This window comes from Silene latifolia, chromosome 1 (assembly GCF_048544455.1).
Source record: "Silene latifolia isolate original U9 population chromosome 1, ASM4854445v1, whole genome shotgun sequence".
Lineage (NCBI taxonomy): Eukaryota > Viridiplantae > Streptophyta > Magnoliopsida > Caryophyllales > Caryophyllaceae > Silene > Silene latifolia.
In genome coordinates this window covers 51,375,037-51,398,211 of record NC_133526.1, presented here as the reverse complement: position 1 = coordinate 51,398,211, position 23,175 = coordinate 51,375,037, and positions in this window count along the sequence as shown.

Below are 23,175 nucleotides of genomic sequence, written 5' to 3'. Positions count from 1 at the left end.
CTCCCACTTCCACTTAGGTACCTCAAGAGACTAAATCTTACCTTATGGTCGTCGCTGCTCCCCTTTTACTCTCTGGAAAGTCAAACAACGAGCCACGAATTCAGTTGTTTCTTTCTTCATCCCAGGCCACATAAAGTCTTCTTCAAATCTTTGTATAGCTTGTCACCGCCTGGATGTACCGAGTATGGTGTGCAATGAGCCTCTGTCATGATTACCTTTTTCAACTCCTCATCACTAGGAACACACCATCTCCCATAAAATCTCACACTACTGTAGATACCTCATTTCTGCACCTCCCGCAAACCACCCGGTGATGATTGGGCCGCATGTTTGGTACACGGAACGATTTATGACAGTTTGTAAGTTTATCGTCAAGTGATAGCTCAAACACTTGTGTCAACTCCTTGGTCGTCATCTACGCACAATTACAGTCGTTTTGACAATAATTAGAGTACATTTGGAGTCCGGGACAAAAACCGTCTTCATTTTCTAATAACCGTCTAAAATGCCGAGTCAGAATATTCTAAAATGTCCCGGATATTTCTATTCCATATATTCAATCTTTTAATCTTCGGTAAATTATATCCTGAAATTATTTTATAAATAATATGGAAATCAAGATCAAACCACAATTCCATAATAGAAACCCAGAAATCTTTCTTCCGCAGGAGGAAACCCTTGGGGAAAGGACGCAGCAGGTGCTGCGCCTCTTCCAAGAGACGCAGTGGCTGCGCCTCTTCCCCAGCTCCTTTCTGCGTATTTTAAGATCTTTTCGAGATTTACTTCCAAAGTTTCACCGAAACCCTAATTCCTTCGTGTGATTAGTATAAATAGGGACATTCGTTCCTCATATTTCTCACGCGAGTGTCCGCCCTTCTCTTCTCCCTTTGCATTCTAAGACCGCGCTTTTGCTTTTTGGCGTCTAAGTGCTTGAACTTTCGACCATGTAAGCTCGGATCTTTCTGAGTACCAGCCTCGTTTTGCATGACCGACCAATTTCACCAACTCCACATCAATCAACTTAATCAACTTTGTTTAATTTCCTCTTAGAGGGCACTTTCGTCGTACGTTCGAGTCGAGCATCACTAAACGTTAACTTAGTTAATCTCGTTTCGTCAAACATGTAAGTCTGAGGGTGTAAATCCCATCTTTTATTATTGTTTTTATTTTTGTAATCATTATTGTAAGGTTTACGTCGAAAATATGTTTAAAACCGATTTCCAAAACCCCTTTGTTAAACTCTTTTACGGATTAACGGGAGACAGGTGTCGAGAAGGAACGCAGCAACTGCTGTGCCTCTTCGAAGGGACGCAGTACCTGCTGCGCCTCTTCCTGAGGCTGCCACAGTTCGTGCTCTCCTTCTTCTTCCTTCGTCTTCTGTTTATTTCGTCTGTTTGTTTTTGCTTCATCTTTGTTTGTTCTTATTTCATTCGTATGATAATTTTAGCATATAATTTCATTAGTAATTTATCACCTTTAAATTCCCGACTTAAATTCCAAATAACTCATATTTGCGGGTTTTTGTCATTAAAATCAAATTCGGGATTTAGAGATTCGATTCATCAATATCAAGTATATGAAATTCATCTTTTATATATTTTTATCTGTTAATTATCGTCATCATCGTCAATAGTTTAGCATTAATAACCTATTTAATTTAATTCTTTATTAACCTTGTAATTAATATTGTAATTAATTTGTTCTAATTAGTTTCATCTCATGTTTTATCGTTTTTATGAACAATTTGCATGTAAATAATCCGTTAAACCACTTCTATCCGAGTCGAATATTATTAATCGAGCATTAAATTACCAATGAATATTAACGATATGCAATTCCGGCTTCACAGCCAGAATTCATCTCAGGAACAGACGTAGTGAGCACTGCGCCTCTTCCAAAGGACGCAACTCTGCTGCGCCTGTTCCGGGTTGAGTTCTGCCCCTGAACTTCCGTTGTTGCTTTGACCTAATTCGTTAGCTTACATATTAATTAACTATTACTCGTATTATCACCTAATAATCTATTCGTTAATTTATTTTCCCTTTCTTTTTCTCAAATTATCCGTTTTAAATGTATTTTCGACATAAATCAATTAACCCATTGTAATTACTTTTCTTTATTGTATTTTTGTATTGTATGCTTTATCATATTGTTTGTATGCTTTCACATGTAATTAACCTAAATTTCTACCTTGACATTAATGCATGTTAAATTACGTGTCTACCGACTTAGTTAATTCTCACATGCTAGGATTAATTTATTGGATGTTGCATTGCATGCATATAATCGACAACATATCAAGTATAGATGATTTTCCCTAATCATTAGTAGAGGCCGCTATCGAGACGGGCGGGATTAGGTGTTCGATCGTAAGAGCTTCCTAATACTTACCCTCACTGTAATACTCAGGATATTCAGAGACCCTGTTGACCGACCATGTTGACCAAAACGGACAGTTGGGATGAATGGGTGAGGGATCAGGCTTATAACATGAACTTTATAGGATTGTTTACTCGACCTAGTAGAGGCTACTCGGCCGAGTATCACCTATAATCGACCGAGTAGAGCCTACTCGGCCGAGTACACCAGTACTCGACCGAGTATGGCTGCTGTCGACGAGTTAATATAAAACGCAAATTTGCGAGATTCATTTCATTTCCCATTCCCTCGACAGTTCCTCTTTCTCTAACCCTAGCCTACCTCCCTCTCCTATCACACCATCTCTTCACACTCCAATGTATATAGCCTAAACCTTCACCATGGGAAGGACGAGATTCGCTTAGGAAGGATGGCGTGCGTGGTTGTCGTCTATGTCACCGTCGAGGCGCGTGGTTAGGTAAGTTTCTGCCTTGTGTCTCTTTTGGGTAGTTCATTGAGGTTAGTTGTGTAATAGGAATGGTTATCGTTGTAGGATGCATACTGGAGTCCTGCTTGGCTGTATATAGATGTCTCTCATGGTTGTGACGGGGTAGGTTTTCCTACTCAGTACCGTTAATTGATTGTGATTGTTATTGTTCCATATCTATTGTTATCTGTTGATCATCGGTGTTTGGGCGTTGTTCTGACGATGTTGGTGTGGAGGTGTTTTGACAGCTGTGGTGCAGTGTGTGTGGGAGTGGCTTCACACCCTAGTTCGCCCTTTGTGGAACCCGCCACGGGAGGGGATGTGCACATTAAGGGACAGGGATTGTTAGTCGCTCGTTGATGAGCTGGACTAGGTGGGATAGGCTGCGGTCACCCACTGGCGGCGAGGATTACCTGTTGCGATGGGTAATCTGTCAGGGCTACACACTTCGGTGTGTAGTCGGTTACTGTGCGAGATCGGAAGACTGGGTTAGAGGATGATCAGCTGGTTACGTTGCTTACCTATTTTACATTTGATTAGTCGGTACTAACCCCGTGTTGTTTTGTGGTATCTGCGGTGATCCATCCAGGGATGGTGAACAGTTGGCTTAGCAGGTACTGTTGATTGTGGCTGCTAGGATTGGAGGGATCTAGTCATCACGCTACCAGTCTAGAAGAGCTGTGTCATGAGTTGTTGTAGTCTTTATCTTTGGTATAAGGAGTTTGTATTGAGTCGTATTGTATAAGGTACATTAATATTTTATAATTGTTCTTTTATTGTCTGATTTGATCTACTTCCTCTGGAAACCGAGATGGTGACACCGTCATACACGGGAATGGTCCTTGGTAAGGCATTCTGGTGTGCGGGGGCGTTACAAAGTGGTATCAGAGACGACGATTTTGGAACCTGAACCAATGAATTTAATGAATATAGGGTTTCAATTAAAATGAACCTGGTGTATGTGCGTTGGGAGCCCCAGCCGATGCTAGATTTTGGGTGAGTAGGCGCCCTCATTTCAAAATCATGGCCCCATCGAAATTAAGCCAGACACGGGAAAAAGGGTAGCTAGTAAGAGTCGTTGATTGCTTAGTGATGGTTGTTGTATGCATCTATGTTTATGATAATGTGTGTCAAGGTGTGTGTGGAAAAGTTTAGAGTGGGTGATGGAATTGTTGCGATGTGCTACTAGAGGTAAGTCAATCAATTTGTTTGACGATGATTGCGTTGTGTGTTGATTCCTGTCTTGTAAATGTGGTTAATGTGTATACCTTGTGACTAGCGGAATCTGTGATGATGTGGTATAGGAGCTAAACCTTGCAGGTACATTAATTAATTGCTAAGTATGCTAAAAGGTGTAATGTAATCATTTCATAGCAAAGTGAGGAATGAAGGTAGAAATGATGATCGAATTGATAATGGATGTAAAAAATTCGTGTTGATGTGTGTTTATGTGGTAGGATAAGCTCTAACAGTGACGAGCCGATTACACGGAACTCCGAACTATGCTATTTGTTTTGCAGGAACAAAGAAAAGTTCAATTCCGTCTTCATTCTTGAACACTCGACCGAGTAGACGATACTCGGCCGAGTATGAAGGTGCTCGACCGAGTGTCTATTTTTTGACAATTAAAAATCGCCAATGTTCTTGAAAACTCGACCGAGCAAAGGGAATACTCGACCGAGTATTCGACACTCGGCCGAGTACGCCTAATACTCGACCGAGTATTGCTGTAGCGGGACTTACACGGGTTATACAAAAACCCTATTTTCGCCCCATTCTTTCTTATTTCCGCCTCCCATCTTCACATCTCCTTCTCTCTAAAACTCCATATTCCTCCTTCCTCAAGCTTTTTGGGTAAATTCTTGGTATTCAACTTGTTCTTACTCACCCCAAATCAGTTTAAGGTAAAGTCTTAACCCAATTTCTTCCTTTGTTTTCAAGGTTATGGTATGATTTTATTATTTTCTCGAAATTTCTCTATGGGTAACTGAAATTGAGTCTTATTCATGTTATACTTTGGATCTAACTGTATATAAACCTCGATTATACCGTTATTTGAGCAATTTCTTGATTTAAGTTGGATTTTGAGTTCTAGGGTTTGCTAAAATCGACATACCTTGTCCTTTGCTTGATTATCATACTGTCTCAAGCCTCTTGATGTTGGAAAAAGATGTTTTTGAGTAAAGAAGTGGTGTTTGAGTAAAATAATTAGTGATTTGCTGAGAAATTGTCTTAAAAGTTCGTCTCAAAATTTTCATACAGGTAAAAACAGTCCATCTTTTGAAAGGTTTTGGTGTACTTAGAATCTTTGTTAAAGACTTGTCTTTTGCAGCATGGTGAAAACCAGAGGTCTACCCAACAAGAGGACCCATCCTAACGTCCAAGTTGAGACGGGTCAGTCAAGCGGTGGACCCGTGGTTCCACTGGTGGAGGCATATCCATCGGTAGTTTTCTCTGATTTCAAGCAGCGCAAGGCCTTTGTAGCCTTGATGAAACGTCCTTTCCGACCTACTCGGTCTGTGAACCCCGAGGTTTTAGAGACCTTGGGGATTAGGGGAGATATAATTCATATGTTTGAGATTTTGGGAATGGAGGGGTTATATCACTTGAGGAAGAAGTCCTACCCCCATCTGACCTTAGAATTCCTGAGCTCGTATGAGTATGATGAGAAGGAGAAGACCGTCTCCTTCTGCCTCATGAATGAGGATCGTGAGCTGACTTTGGATGAGTTTGCGGGCTATCTGGGTTTGGAGAAGAAGGGGACGGGATACCTGAGTGATGTTCCTAAGAACAGTGGTGCTCCTCTTTACCTTCCTTTCTTGACTGGCCGACCTGCCCCTAGTGCCAGTGCTATGCTGATTAATGATGTGCAGCATGTTTCCCTTCGTATGTTCCTGAGGATGATGACCTGTTTGTTGTATGCCAGAGATGACGTGAGTAAGCTTAATTCTCATGAGGTCATGTTACTTATGTCTTACCTTAACCTGCACCGTAGGAAGCCGGTTTATTATAGTGCTCCAGGGATAGTGTGCTCTAGTCCGGAGCGTATGGCACAGTCTGAGACCCGACACATTGCTTGCGGGGCCATAGTGACCCGCCTAGCTCAGCGACTGACTGATTTTGAGGCCCCACCTCCTGAGGGGGATGAGTGTGTGGAGATTGTTCCTACCATGGACGCCCAGTATTTGCGTCAGAATAGGTGGTTGAGGAAGTTGGATGACGGGTCCTACGCTTGGAGGGTGAGGGGATCTATGTGGATGGTACTTCCTGACCCTGCCCATCTCCTTGTTGTTGACCATTTGGCTGAGTGGGAACCCTGTGCTATAGCTAAGCCTGAGCCCCAAACCTATCTGATTGATCCTACCATTCTTTTGAACCTACCTGAGTCGGTCACCATACCTGAGGGACAGCAGCAGGCACCTCCCCCACCTCGAGAGCGCCGTAGGGTTAGGCAGTCTAGGGCAGACCCGGTTGTACCCGAACCCTCTTACTCCGCCCCTGACTTCTACCCTTATCAGTACTCGCCTTACCCCACAGTACATGGCCCCAGGATGCAGCCGAGTGACCTGGCTGAGCGGATCTCCACTACTTTGGTGCTCCGCAACATGCATGAGATGGCCCATAACATGGGCATAGGGACACAGCTAGCACAGCCTGTCTGGTGGAGAGGACCGGGAGTGGACATGGGAGTCTTCCACAGCTACGGAGTTGATCCTGGTTACTGGAAGCCACCGGAGGAGACAGAGTTTGGCTGCCTCGCAGGACCATGGGGAGCCAACTACGGCAGCCAGCTAGGAGGGGATTACTCAGCAGTAGCAGGCTTTCCAGCGGGGAGTTCAGGTGCAGGTACTTCTGGTGCAGGTGGTGACGATGACATGGAGGAGGGTCCTGGCTTTTGACCCTTTTGTTATATTTCTTGGATTATTTCTTTTGTGTGGGACTAGTTTCTTTTGCGGTGGATGTTATTTTCAGGATTTATTATTTACTGTTGGATGATTGTACTCGGCCATAAGGCCGTTATTTACTTTAGCTTATCATGTGGAGACGTGTTGGATTTCGTTATGTTTGGTACTAATGTAGGGAGTTTGGTTGTAGGATGAGTCGTGAATGCATCGTGTGAACTGCATCAAAATGCTCTCTGCCTGTCGTAGCTCGACCGAATATAGACACTACTCGACCGAGTAGAGCTTACTCGGCCAAGTATCCAAACTTACTTGACTGAGTAGAGCTTACTCGACCGAGTAGACACTCATACTCGGCCGAGTGTTACTGTTACAGGGAGGTTAGGTGTTTGATAATTATGTCTTGTAAGGTTTATGTGAGCATCGGTATGATTGGGGGTGCTTCATAGTGCCATTTAGTGTAATCAATTGCCCAAAAGATGGGCTATGATCACGTCACAGGTATGCAATTGCTTAGATCACATATTAATTTGTGAATGTTTAAGTTATATAGCAGTGGTTGACATCAAGGAACTTAAATTGTTCAACATGAGTCTTTAAATAATATGGGAATGTAACACAATACCCAGACGATGTTGTAGCTGTCACCAGTCTTATACGTGTATATGTTTGGTTACAATTATAGCAAGTCCAACTGGATGAGTGAAACTGACGGTCGGTATATAACTAAAATGACAAATTAAAGAATAATGCTGCTAGCAATCGATAACACCATCTTTCGATATATATATAGAATACTTGATTGCCATTTTATTCTGTTGCTATGGGTCACAAATGAGTAATGTCTTAGGTTAAGTTTTATAACATGAGTCTAAGTCATTTCAGTCGGTAAGTAATGTTGTGGTTCGGATGTATGTGTTAATTGTGGGTGTGGGAAGTGATTAGTGGTGAACTTCGGGGACGAAGTTCCTTTAAGAGGGGAAGAGTAATGTCGCGGAAACAAATGTTTAATTATGCTTAATTATGCCTATAATACTGGAAGTCACATGTATGTATGTATGTATGTATGTATGTATGTAAGTATTCGGGATTACATTCATGTTACAGGTTGGTTACACTTACGTTTCCTTGAAGCTGTATCTACGTTACGGTCAAGTGACATGAATGTGGGTTGAACCACTCTGTATGAGTGTACGGGACGTGTACTGTACTGTTGTGGGCGGGTATTGCTTTGTAGTTGTGTATTGTTGCTAGTCGTTGTGTTGCTTTGTAGTTGTATATTGTTGCTCGTCGTTGTGTTTCTCTTAACAAGAGGGTACTTATGAATTCATTATTTCCCGTAACTTTTGTGTGTGATAGTTGATGGCCGGTATTATTTGGAAGAATAGTTGTGATGGATGATTGTTGTTTGAATAATGTGGTGTGGCGGTAGTGTCAGGATGGTTTGAGTTCGTACGCCTTTAGGTAGGTGGATGGTGTCTCAGTGCGTGACCCTGAGGTGAGCGGAGTGTGGGCTGAACTTCGGGGACGAAGTTGTTTTAAGGGGGGAAGACTGTAATACTCAGGATATTCAGAGACCCTGTTGACCGACCCTGTTGACCAAAACGGACAGTAGGGATGAATGGGTGAGGGATCAGGCTTATAACATGAACTTTATAGGATTGTTTACTCGACCTAGCAGAGGCTACTCGGCCGGGTATCACCTATACTCGACCGAGTAGAGCCTACTCGGCCGAGTACTCCATTACTCGACCGAGTATGGCTGCTGTCGATGAGTTAATATAAAACGCAAGTTCGCGAGATTCATTTCATTTCCCATTCCCTCGACAGTTCCTCTTTCTCTAACCCTAGCCTACCTCCCTCTCTTATCACCCCATCTCTTCACACTCCAATGTATATAGCCTAAACCTCCACCATGGGAAGGATGGGATTCGCTTAGGAAGGATGGCGTGCGTGGTTGTCGTCTATGTCACCGTCGAGGTGCGTGGTTAGGTAAGTTTCTGCCTTGTGTCTCTTTTGGGTAGTTCATTGAGGTTAGTTGTATAATAGGAATGGTTATCGTTGTAGGATGCGTACTGGAGTCCTACTTGGCTATATATAGATGTCTCTCATGGTTGTGACGAGGTAGGTTTTCCTACTCAGTACCGTTAATTGATTGTGATTGTTATTGTTCCATATCTATTGTTATCTGTTGATCATCGGTGTTTGGGCGTTGTTGTGACGATGTTGGTGTGGAGGTGTTGTGACAGCTGTGGTGCTGTGTGTGTTGTTATTGTGGTGGAGTCACTTGCGGGAGTGGCTTCACACCCTAGTTCACCCTCCGTGGAACCCGCCACGGGAGGGGATGTGCACATTAAGGGACAGGGATTGTTAGTCGCTCGTTGATGAGCTGGACTAGGTGGGATGGGCTACGGTCACCCACTGGCGGCGAGGAGTACCTGTTGCGATGGGTAATCTGTCAGGGCTACACACTTCGGTGTGTAGTCGGTTACTGTGCGAAATCGGAAGACTGGGTTAGAGGATGATCAGCTGGTTACATTGCTCACCTGTTTTACATTTGATTAGTCGGTACTGACCCCGTGTTGTTTTGTGGTATCTGCGGTGATCCATTCGGGGATGGTGAGTAGTTGGCTTAGCAGGTACTGTTGATTGTGGCTGCTAGGATTGGAGGGATCGAGTCATCACGCTACCAATCTAGCAGAGCTGTGTCATGAGTTGTTGTAGTCTTTATCTTTGGTATAAGGAGTTTGTATTGAGTCGTATTGTATAAGGTACATTAATATTTTATAATTGTTCTTTTATTGTCTGATTTGTTCTACTTCCTCGGGAAACCGAGATGGTGACACCGTCATACACGGGAATGGTCCTTGGTAAGGCGTTCTGGTGTGCAGGGGGTGTTACGCTCACCCCTTACTCCAGATCTCTGTGAACATCCGTGATCATTGGCATCCACGATAGTTATTCTAGACATAGAATGCTAAGGGTAGCGAGTTCTTGGTGTTCATGTCACTACTTTGTGTCTTGACATGGCATGAGGTATTCGAACGGTTTCCAATTTTCCACAATAAATTGGTGGCGACTCCACAAATGCAAATCTTGCTCGCTTTTCTCCCGAGCGACCCCCCGTGGGCCCACGTCCACAGTTTGGCGACTCCGCTGGGGATTAATACACTTACGTGTAGCCAAGGGTGAAACTTGAATAAGGTTAGGGAATATTTTGTACAAGACAGTTGTCGGTTTTCATAACTCGGTCTTCCTAGATCGTTTATTCGGCCATCCTAGGCCCAACCCAACCCATTTGACCAATCGTCCCGTCTAGACGGTCCAAATTCTTATTTGGGCCTAAGGATGGATAACGATTGACGTCAACCATACCATGATGCTTACTCTTGTTTGTATCAAGGGCTTTCACTACTCGAGGAAATGGACTAGGAATCGGCCTTACCCCTTTTTGGTACGAGCCTCTCCACAGACCCCGGGTTTGATTGTTCGGTATGGCAACCCACCCTTTAAACCAAAACCCTTTTAAATGCACTCAGCATCCCGTTATAATGCCTGTATAAATGCTTGCATTATATGTAATCACCATTTTCTAAACGAAACCATGACGAATTTTGTAAAATCAAAACCTCTTTTAAAATGTAAATTTTCGAAAAGGCCAAATTTAGCGCAAAACTAGTCGAAACTCTGTCCAATTGTCGAGTCAAAATTCGGGCTTCGAAGCCCATTTCAAAACCTCACTTCGAGTCCACTCCTACAACTATATACACTATAGTTGACAAGGACCAACATTTCCAAACTTTGTCATTTCTTCAAACCTCACTTGACACAAGTGGCACACTCCCACTTCACAAATCGAACATTTTCTTTAAGAAAGTGTGCTAGAATGGTCGATCGTTGATTCGTCGTCGATCTCTTATCCAGTTTTTCAAGATGCCTGGAACTAGTCACGAAAGTGTCAATGGACAACCACCGAATGGTAATGATCTAATCCTAGCCGTGTTAACTCGTCTCCAAGCTAGCCAAGACCAAGTGTATGATAGCCTCAACACGATCGAGGGCCGAATTGTTGCTGTAGAAACTAGGTTGCCTCCTGCAGAAAATGAAGTGCCTCATGAATTTGTGAATGACTTCGTGAATGAAAATCCACCACCTTTTGTGGGAGCACAAGAGGTTAACTCTCCTGTAGGTCTGACTGAAGCTGAAAAACGACTCCAATATTTGGAGGAACAACTGATGTACCTCAAAGGGGATGATATCTATAGGTAAAACACTCGCAAGTATGAGGCCGTGAGTTCCAAATTGTCAACCAACTTCAACATGACGGATATCCCGAAATTCAAGGGGCATGAAAACCCTTTGAACCATATCAGTGCTTTCAAGGATTATATGTCTATCAAAGGCATTAAACCCGAGATGTTCTTAAGGATCTTTCCTTCATCTCTTGATACCATTCCTAAGCAATGGTTCTATTCCCTAGAACATAAGAAGATTGCCACCTGGGATGATGCCGCGATCGAGTTTGCTAAGCAATATGCGGATAATGCTGAGATCCAAGTCAATATGTGCACCTTAGAGGTTCTTACCCAAAATGATAAAGAAGGCTTCACTGACTTCCTAAGTAGGTGGAGGAAGACTAGTACCCAACTTGTTGAACGTCCAGATAAAGCTACCCTCGTGGAAAAATTCGTGGACAACTTAAAGCCCATTTATGCAAGTCATTTGAGGTACCAAAACATTAAGACCTTCAAAGACTTAACTGTACTAGGGACAAGGATCGAAGATGACATCCGTAAAGGACTCTTGTCCAAAACGGTAGGGCGTGGATATCAAGGCTCAACAAGTCATTCTTACGGCTCTACTAGCAAGACCGATGAGTTTAACCTTCTCGAACCATCAAAGAAGAGTATCCCACAAAGAAAGTTCACAAATATTGGGGATACATACTCCAATGCTCTGAAGAGATTGATGAAACAGGGTAAGCTTCAACCCATAGGGCCTACACCTGAACCAGAAAAGAAATCCAAGTCCTGGGACGAGAATTCGTACTGTGAATATCATAGAGGTAAGGGACACAATACAGAAAAATGTTACAAGCTAAAACATGTACTTCAAGACATGATTGAAGACGGTAGCGTACTAATACCGCCTGGAGGTAAGCCTAACAATACTCAGAGTCCTCTTGGAATTCTGATGACTACAAGTGAAGAATCTACCTTAGATTGTTCACACCTCATTTCTCTAGTCGAATATGAGATCCATGCAATAGAAGAAGAAGGGAACTACTCCACCATTTCCCCTACTATCACCGAATTTATCGCATGGGCAAAGAGTGTAAGCAAGTCTCAGAATTAGAAAGTGTAGTGGCAACCCTACGTAATCCAAGTATGACACCCAAAGAACGTGCGCCACTAAATCTCTCTCAAAATGCTACAATGCAAGATGTAATAGCCGTGGTTGATGAACTAATCGACCAAATCATCCAATTAGAGGTCAAAATCATGAGGTTGAGAGAGCTTGCTACTGTCAATGGAGTATGGGCCGACGATGATGAAGATGAATACCTCACCGAACACTACCTAGTCAAAGTCCGTGAGGAGATAGTCCAAAACAGTAAGGACCAAGATATAGACCACCTTACTTGTTCGGGGCATCCATATCAAAACATTTCTCAAAATGGTCCCAAAGCAAATGGTCCAATCACCAATACCAACGTTGTCTCGCCAAATGATAACGAAGATACCTCTACTGACCATTTACTAAAATAACTACAGAAGACAAAGGCTGATCTTTCAGTCTGGCAACTAGTTGCAAGCTCGTTCCCACATCGCCAAGCTTTACTGCAAGCTTTGGCCAAATTAAACGTGGCGCATAACTCCACACCCGATGACGTAGTCAACTTGGTCTTCCAAGATTCGCCTAAGCTAAGTAACCCTGTTACTTTCTCGGATGAAGATTTGCCACCTTTCGGCGCTAGTCACAACTTGGCTCTATGCATTACTGTCATTTGCTTAAAGAAGAATGTGCCAATGACTTTGGTAGATGATGGCTCGACAGTCAACGTCATACCATTGAAAATGGCGTACAAATTAGGCATGAAAGAGTCAGATTGGACCCCTACCAACCAAGGTGTTCGTGCATATGATGGTACACGACGAAAAGTGGTAAGACTAGTTAATCTTACCATAGCCACAGGGCCAATTGAACGAAAGGTTAACTTCCAAATAGTGGACATTGAAGCATCCTTCAACATACTTCTGGGAAGACCTTGGATTCACGCTTCCAAAGCGGTAACATCCACCCTCCACCAGAAAATCAAGATCTACTAGATGGTAAAGTGGGGACGATCACTTCATCACCCATCAAGGCGGTAATAGAAAAGAGGTCAAGCAACCAAGTACTTGCAGATCCAGTATATGAGCTTGGGGGCTTCCATAACATAAACCTTGTAGAGAGTGAGTTGGCGCCTTTGTATTTCGATCCCTACTCTAGTTTAGTGGTCAACCACATACTCAAATCTCAGGGATACTTCCCGGGAATGCTATTGATTCCTCCAAAGAAATACCTTTTCACCTTACAAAGAAGGCAACTCGCAAAGGATACCACTAGGACTAGGATACAACCCCACAAAGGAGGAAGCCCTAGAAATTCTCACTCAATTCTAAAACCGCAAGAATGTGGGAATCCAAATGCGGCCCTACCTCCCTACCCTAAATGGATACTTCGTTAGAGAAGGGAGTCAAGAACTCTTTCACGGGTTTCCCGAGCCTTGAGACTATATAGGAAAGCAACTAGCTGGAATCGAGATCTTTCCGGATTGCTACTTTATTCCCACAGAAACGGTTCCTACCGTCAAGACTTGTCAAGCACCTTGCTTAGACGAATAAGCTATTAGCTTACTATTTGGAGAAGATCGGTTTGTTAGAGCCGCGCAGGACGAGATCATTACCATGATACTTCAAGACGATCACTTTAACCCTACCGCATTGATCACAAAAACTAGTTCGAATCAACAGAAAGGATGGAGAAAATCGATCAAGTGGACGAACAACCAAGGAAGACTCTTCAAGCTCACCACTGGAGAAGGAGATATGTTCAAAGGAGAACCAGAAGACGATGAATTCGAGTCAGAGTCAGAGTCGGAGTCCAAGTCGGAGTCTAGAGAAGTCCCTAGAGAGTCTCCTCTTGTCGTCACTCCCACTCCCCTTGTTCCTCCTAGCCTAGCATCAAGTAGTAACAATAGTTTGGGAAATGTCCCAACAGCTGTCCCTTTACCGCCACTGACTACGGAACAGATGGCCTCTTTGTTTCAACTCTTTTCAAATTTTAATATGAATAAATCAGGTTCTGCTTACTCTTTGTGTTATTCTGAATGCAATTCTGTTTACGATGATAATGAGGATGACCCAGACCCAGACTCAATCGAAATACCTCCTTACATAGCGAAAGAAATACTACAAGAGGGGGAAGGGGGACCGGTTATAGAAAACATCGAACCCATCAACGTAGGAACCGAACTAGAACCCTAAGAACTTAGGATAGGGACGACCTTGAGCCCCGCAGAAAAGGCCAGTTTTATAGACCTCCTACACGAGTTCAAGGACGTTTTTGCTTGGTCCTACAAAGATATGCCAGGGATCGACAAAGATATCGCAGAGCAAAGAATACCAATCAAACCAGGTTTCAAACCCGTAAAACAGAAGCTTCGTCGAATGAGGATAGAATGGGCTCTTAAGATCAAAGAAGAAGTCGATAAGCAATTCAAAGCCGGGTTCATCAAAGTGTCCGAATACTCAGACTAGGTAGCAAACATAGTACCCGTACCCAAGAAGGATGGGAGAATCCGTGTTTGTGTTGATTTCAGAGACTTAAACAAAGCGAGTCCCAAGGACGACTTTCCTCTACCACATATCGACATATTGGTGGATAATACAGCGGATCACACGTTGCTATACTTCATGGATGGATATGCAGGGTATAATCAGATCAAGATGGCCATAAAAGACATGCACAAAACCGCCTTCGTCACTCAATGGGTCACCTATTGCTACACGGTTATGTCGTTTGGGTTAATCAATGCCGGAGCTACATATCAACGCACCGCAACTACACTACTACATGACATGATGCATAAAGAAGTTGGGGTATACGTAGATGATATGATTGTCAAGTCCAAAGCTAGACAGGGGCACATTGCGAACCTTCGCAAATTTTTCTCAAGACTACGAAAGTACAACATGAGACTCAATCCACAGAAATGTGCATTTGGGGTAACATCCAGCAAACTCCTGGGATATGTCGTTAGCCAACGAGGGATAGAAATAGACCCTTCCAAGATTAAAGCTCTAATCGAAATGCCGCAACCTCAAACAGAAAAGGAAGTTAGAGGATTCTTGGGCAAGGTGCAGTACATAAGTCGATTCATATCGAAACTCACCATGATCTGTGAACCTATCTTCAAAAAACTAAAGAAAACGGATCACACCATGTGGGATGATGACTGTCAAAAGGAATTCGACAGAATCAAGGAGATACTAGCCAAACCACCAGTGCTCATACCACCCCAACAAGATCAACCTCTTGGTTTATATCTCACAGTAACTGAAACAGCCATGGGTGCCATGCTGGCCCAAACATGGGAAAAGAAGAAAGAGCTATGTACTACCTTAGTAAGAAGTTCTTGGAGTATGAGTACAAGTACACACCACTCGCGAAGACATGCCTCGCTCTTGTGTGGGCAACGAAGAAGCTACGCCATTACATGCTTAGCTACTCCGTCAAAATATACTCCAAAATGGATCCTGTCAAATACCTGTTCGAAAAACCTGTTCTCAATGGACGCCTAGCGAGATGGACTTTGATGCTCTCAGAGTTCGATCTCAAGTATGTACCTCTGAAAGTTATAAAAGGACGCGCCGTTGCCGAGTTCTTCGCGGAAAATCCCATCAATGATGCACAAGCAATAAACACCTGGTCGTTTCCGGATGAGGACATACTCTAAACCGATGTAGACTCCTGGGACCTTTATTTTGATGGAGCGTCGAACTTTAGAGGATTTGGAATAAGAGTGTTGCTCATTTATCCTGAAGGCGAGCATACACCACTCTCTGTCAAACTCGACTTCGAGGTGACAAATAATGCGGCAGAATATGAGGCTTGCCTCATTGGGCTACAAGCAGCGGTAGGTTTAGGCATCAAGAATCTTCGGGTACATTGAAATTCATCTTTGATCATCAACCAAATTAAGGGATCTTGGAAAATTCGGAGTGAAAGCCTAGCACCCTATCAAGCCAGGATAGACCAAGTTGCCCAATTCTTCGATCAAGTAACGTACCTACACCTATCTCGAGAAGAGAATCAATTTGCAGATGCTCTGGCAAAACTCGCATCTTTGATTAATATGCCAGATAATATGGTAGAAATGCCTTTATGCATCGAACGACTGTCAGAACCAACTTATGTGCACCAAATTACAGATGAAGAAGAAAACCCAGAGGAACCTTGGTTCCAAGCAATTCTGAACTTCAAACTCAACGGCACCTATCCACCAGACATGGACAAAAGGGGACAATGTGATATACGCTTACTAGCCACCCAATACATCCTCATGCAAGGAGAATTATATAAAAGAACACCTCTTGGTGTAGTCCTGCGTTGCCTTGATCATTCACAGGCACGGTAAGTGATGGAAGAAGTCCATGATAGAGAATGTGGCGCTCACATGAGTGGACCAATGATGGCAAAGAAAATCACGCGTTTGGGGTATTATTTGACCACAATGGAATCCGATTGCATCAAATATTTCAGACATTGTCATAACTGCCAAATCTTCGGGAATGTGCAACACGTCCCTCCTTCACTACTCTACACCATGACATCTCCTTGGCCATTTTCTGCTTGGGGAATCGACATCATCGGAAAGATCACCTCAGAACAGGAGGTCACTGTTTCATTTTGGTGGCTATCGACTATTTTACCAAATGGGTAGAAGCGGCTTCTTATACTAGTCTCACAGCCAAGAACGTGGCAAAATTCATACAAACCAATATTATCTGTCGATACGGTTGCCCACATGAGATCATCAGTGACAATGGGTCACATTTCCAGGCTGAGACTGAACGATTGCTAGCCAAGTACAAAATCAAACATCACCATTCCTCGCCGTATAGACCACAAAATAATGGTGCAGTAGAGGCAGCAAACAAAAATGTTGTCACAATCCTCAAGAAAATGATTGACAATTATCAAGATTGGCCAAGTAAGATACCATTTGCCTTATGGGGATATCGCACATCTGTTAGGACACCCACTGGGGCCACTCCTTTCTATTTGACCTACGGTAAGGAAGTCGTGCAACCAGTCAAGCTCGAAATACCATCCTTGCATATTCTACTCTAAAGTCAAATCCCAGAAGCCGATTAGAAGAGGGATAGATATGAAGAACTCATCCTCCTGGATGAACGAAGATTGCGCGCATTACATAATGTGCAAACGTATTAGGCACGTATCAAACGAGCCTTCAACAAAAGGGTTAAGCCAAGAAACATCAAAGAAGGAGACTTAGTTCTCAAATCAGTTAGAGCTCTTTTACCTGTCGATCCACGAGGAAAGTTTAAACCCAACTGGGCCGGACCATTTCTAGTCAAGTCCATACTCCCGAGGGGTGCGGTTAGAATCACAGACCTAGATGGGAATGAATTCGCCAACCCAACAAACCTCGACCAACTGAAACGTTACTATGCCTAGAATAGGAACAAAAACACGCCTAGCGTAACACCACGTGTCGCTCCTGTGGCACGGATTAAAAAACGGTCCCTGGCCAGCTGAAATAAAGCTTACGTCACCTTGCTCTTGCATTTTGACAAATCGTCATCCTCATATCATCAAATAAACTGAATTGTGCTTTAGGAGTAAGTAAAAGCTCATGCTTATTTTCTAAGTTCATTACAAGCTCTTGCTTAGAACAATTATTCTTTTACATTTACTTGAACTACACGCAAGTGTTTGATTTCATTTTTTAAAATGAATACGTAGGCAATCCTTCACAGGATACAACCCACTATTATTTTACATGTAAATAGAAGGACATTTGCATATGCATTTGGAATTCGACAAGAATAATAAAAGAAAATCACAACGGTTGCATAACCAATTAACCTTTTATTTCCTTCCATAATAATAATAGTATGCCACATAATAAAAATAATGCTAAAATAAATAGGCTAGGATTCTAAAAACCCCACCATTTTTATTACAAACAATAATAATAATAATAATAATAATAATAATAATAATAATAATAATAATAATAATAATAATAATAATAATAATAATAATAATAATAATAATAATAATAATAATAATAATAATAAATAATCAATAATAATAATAATAATAATAATAATAATAATAAATAATACTAAGACTTAGGCTATTCTTCCATTTTCCCTTTGCCTTTGTCATTCTTGTCATATTTCCTATCTCGACCACGAGCTGGGCGCTCCTGCGCTATCTCAGATCTAATCACCAATGGTCTCTCTCGTGGTCTAGCCTTGCCATTCTTATCAAACACCTTCTCGACGATGGGAGAAGTCTTCGGTTTCTTCGACGGATGAACAACTCGAAATCCGGCTTCTTCCTCCCCCTCGGTCAAGTGCTTCTCTTTCTCCTTCTCTACGTCACGAACCTTGTAGTCAACAGGCTCGCGCTTCCTTAGTCTCTCGTGCTCCTCAGGAGTAATAGCCTTCCTCCACTGCAAGTAGGAATCTGATACCCATAATACGCTGACAGAAGAGTTTAGCAACCACATGTTTCTTTGAGCCCATTTGATGGCCCACTCTCTTCGGCTCTTAGTAGTAAGCGCCATGGCAGTCTGAGGAATAGTGTCAAGCCTCAGAATCATATGCTTCAATCCAACCTGCCTCATCAGCCTCTCGGGGAAGATGCATATCATGAATTCCAAGCCATGAATACGCACCTGTAGATACCTGTATCCGTCGATATTGGAATTTATAGAGAACCCGACAAACACCCGATAATGATAGGACACATGTATTCTTTAGTTGTCATTGTCATTATTTGGAGCTCGTTTTACGAGGTAGAATGGGCGTCGTCGATGAAGTATTTTATTAATTTAAATGATATTTAAATTAATGTTTTTTAGTGAGTTCATTTTATTAATTTAAATGATATTTAAATTAAAGCTTTTTTTTAAAGTGATTTCAATTTAATTTAATTTGAATTTTATTTTCCCAAGTTTATTTTATTGAAAATAAAATAAATATTCGATTTGAAAAATCATTTTATGAATATATTTGATTTGAAAAGTCATTTATTTTAATGGGTTAATTGATTTGAAAAATCGATTTTTAAAAGCGAAGAAAACTCGTTTTTAAACATGTTTTTTTTGGAGCTCGTTTTAGCTCGGTTTTTGAGCCCGTTTCCTTTACGAATTGGCACGAATCTCGAGTACACTAACCAACCTAAGCCTCTACCCATCCACCCTTGTTCGAACCCCCTATCCACGGCCCAAATTCTCGTCCCAAATCGTCCCAAACAGCCCGCGCATAATCGATGCAGCCCCCTGTTTTGCGTGCCAATTCCCAAGCCCAAAACCCGCTCCAAACACTACCAAGACCCGTACCCATTAACCCTAACCCATACCCTAGTATCCTACCCATATTACCCTAGCTTAATCACCAAGAAAACCTCTCTCAAACCCTCACAAAAGCTGCTGGACAGCAGCTATGCGTGAGCAGGCCCGACTGCCCCTCCCTCTCTTTTAACCTACTTTAACTCCTTATAAATACCACCCCTTCACCATACATTCATTCCTCTAAGTTCTCCATACATCCAACCATCACCCACAAGCTTTAAACCTCAGAAACAAACCCTAATTGCCTCCCAAAAACCCTAAACAAAACCGACACACAAACTGAAACTGTTTGTGTGTCCTCCTCGAAATACAACTCGTTCCTCCATCAAACCTCCATCAAAACTCGATTTTCTTGTTCCTAATTAACGAAATAACATCCATCTACACATTAGACAAAGATTTACGAGCCAAATTGCCCTTGAGAGTACACGAAATCCCTCGAAAAACAGAGTGTTATACACTCTGTTTTCGCGGTTTATTCTTGTCTGTCCAGTTCTGTTTGTGCTCGTTTTTCGTGCCCAATAACCCAAAACGAGCAGGGGTTGCTTTAAGATCCCTGTTCTCCTCTCTTTCTAGTTTTCAAAACATCTTTTAAATCGAATTTTCGTCGTGAAACGAGGGAGATATCATCGTTTGAAAGTTGCTGTCCAGATTTGTCAAAAAACGCGTGTTGCTTTGTTTCTTCGTCGACGACGGCCTCTCGAGATAAAATCTACCATCGATTACGACCCAAGACGGTGTCAACGATACATGTAGGTTGAGGGTGCATCAAATCCTCCTCTTTTCCCTTTTATTTCGTTTGTTTTATGCTTGTTTTTTATTGTCTTGTTTTTGTTTGTTTTTCGTTTTGTTTATCGATTGTTCTAATTAATTGTGGAACTAGTTAGTCCGAGTATGAGTTAAAGTACCACCATGAACACCCGCGTTGACTTGAGATGGGAAAATAAACCGCTACTTCAGTCGGTCGTACACCCCCGTCTCATTTACATATCCTCGTGTTCAAGGTAGGGCATAAACAAAACGATTTTCTAACTTCGCTCATCGCTTTTGACCCCTTTGTTATTTCGGCCAATTCGACATACCCTAGGACCCGTTGTATGTTAGTTTAACCTCTGATTGTTAACCTATGACGTATTTAGATGACATTAAATTAATTTAATAACCTAATTAGACACATTAGGGTACATCGACATAGCTTTAAAAATCAACTAGCAACTCTGTAAATAATTGAACGCATCTTTCTTATCACTTGATTTCTCGCTAGCATAGGAGTGCGTGATTAGCACCTCCCTATTAACACTCGACGAGTAAGCATTAATCTTATGATATCTGACCTAATTGGACCCCTTAGGCCGTGTAGAATAGCACACCCGCGCGTTTCTTCTCAGCCGATCAATGTCGTTTTCAACTTGTTTTCTAATTTGTTTCGAGTTCGTTTCGCAATCATTTGATCTAACTAATGAACCTGACCTAGGACCTAGGGTAGCCGTGTTTGGTTTGGCCGTGATTTGGCCGTGTCTTTTGGTCCTTCTGGTTTCGTCCGTTTTATGAATCGCTTGTTCTTTATCGCTTTATAACTTGTAATTTATCGTTTGTTCATCGAGTTGTAATTTTCAAGATTAGTTTACTTTTATCGAGTCAAAACCTCTTTCAAAAACCTTAGTTTTTTTGGTTAGATGGTTGTGTCCCAATGCATGTAAGAGCGTAGTAAATCGCATGTTGTTGAAAGCAACATGGCCCGATTTATGCTAATGCATGCTTTGGTGCGTAGCCCTATGTCTAATTCGATGAGATTAAGTAAAAGCACGCATCACGAGGAGTGACCCAAGGCCGTGAGTCATGTAAGCCGTGGGCCACCCCTCTTATGCACGGTTTTCTAGGCCAAATGGCCGTGTAATGTATCGTGTACGGTTTTGTATGTAGCAATTGTATTTAGATCGAGTTGTATCTTTAATTTATTGTTGTGTCGGCATGAAATGCCTGGTTTGTAATAGGTAGATCCCAACGGCTCCCCCATTCCCCCTAAGCCTTGTTTGCTTTATTTTATATGTTGTTAGATTAATCAACCCACATGCTAAATTACAACTTTGACAAAGTTAGTTTAGTTGCATCTAAAACGACATAGAAATTGTTGTCACATGATAGGGTTAAAACAACGTTTGCATATCATACATCGTAGTAGCTATGACCTTGTTTGAAATCCATACTTGACTTAGTAGAGGCCGTTATAGACGGGCGGGGTTGGGTGTCCTTATGGGCTTCCCAACACGTACCCTCACCCCTTACTCAAGATCTATGGTTTGTGGATCCGTCTAAATACCATTGGATTACGAGAGTCATTCAAATCGAGTGATATAGGGTACAAGTCTTTATCTTTAATCACTCGTAGTCGATTGGCTTTATGCTTTTCGATGAAAGGTGTAAAGTTGACTTGAACGGTTCCAAGTTCCCAAAAACTTGGTGGCGACTCTAATATGTCTTAATTCGATTCGAAAGAACCTCGAGTCGATTATGCAGTGTGGATCCCGCGGACGCATTCGAGGGCCTTGTCCACGATTTGGCGACTCTCTTTGGGGAAAAGAGGACTAGTTACTTTGTGTTTCTAGGGTCTTTTCCTCCGAGGTGAAACTTGAAAAGAAAGTGTTGGAAAGTAAAACATTACTCATAGTGCTACGATTCATGCATAAACCCTTAAGGACTTACCCGGGCCGTCCCAGCGTTTCTTCGTGATGCGTGGGGGGCGACGTCCCACTATGCCAGGAAGCTGCACATTGCTCGCTTCCACTTCGCCCCGCGTGGTTCTTGATGGTGGGGACAATCTTCTAGGTACTTTACCTTAAGACACCTTGCTCTATAAGACCGCAAAAGGATGGAGGGCATAAACCTTCTTATAGAAGACTTGCCGAGACTTAGAGATGTCTAGGAGCATACATCCTTATAACATGAGAATGACAATGTGCAATGTGTTTTCCCGAGTCTTTATTTTCGAAAATTCCCATGTCCTTTTCAAAACCGAACTTTTGAACAACTTATTTTCAAAATAGCATGGTTTTAAAAACGCGGAACGCTGCCCAAATAGGACTAGAAATTTCGGCCCAAAATGAGCTTTTATAGCCGGCATGCTGCCCATTTCAAATCTCATTTTCAAATCAATCCTTCTTTTTTCAAAATCAATCCAAAATGTTTCTCGAACCTCAACCAAGCATGAAATGCGTCGAGTCGTGTCCGGGTCATGGCCGTGTTAGGCCGGGTGTGTTTCGTTCTAAGAGTCTAGAACACGACCTTGTTGGGTCACCCAAGCTCACCTCTTGGGCTTTGAGTCATGTTGGTCGACCTTTTGGTCTAGGATAGTCCACAAAAAACGTCCAAGCTAGGCCCTTTAGGACGTTTCACTCGAACCCATGGGCTATGTTAGCCCAATCACGGGTTTAGTCACACCAAGTCCAGTTTAGAATCGAGTTATGACAAGTGAGTCATGTCGTTTTGTCCAGTCTAAAATGAACCGATGTCTAAATCAAACCGTGAGTCGAACCTCTGGTTAGTCAATCTCAAGTCGAGTCTTTGTTTGAGTCAAGTTGGGGTCGAGTCCTTAAGTGTGCAGGGGCTCTTACTTTAAATATTGACCAGTACGGGGTTTTCTTGTAGAAAGGCCGCCAAAAACCCGACGTCAAGCAATGGAAGATGCTGTTAACAAGCTTACTGAGGCCGTGAACCTCATGATGACCCGAATGGATGCAATCGAATCTAAACTGAGTGAAGATTCACCTCCACCC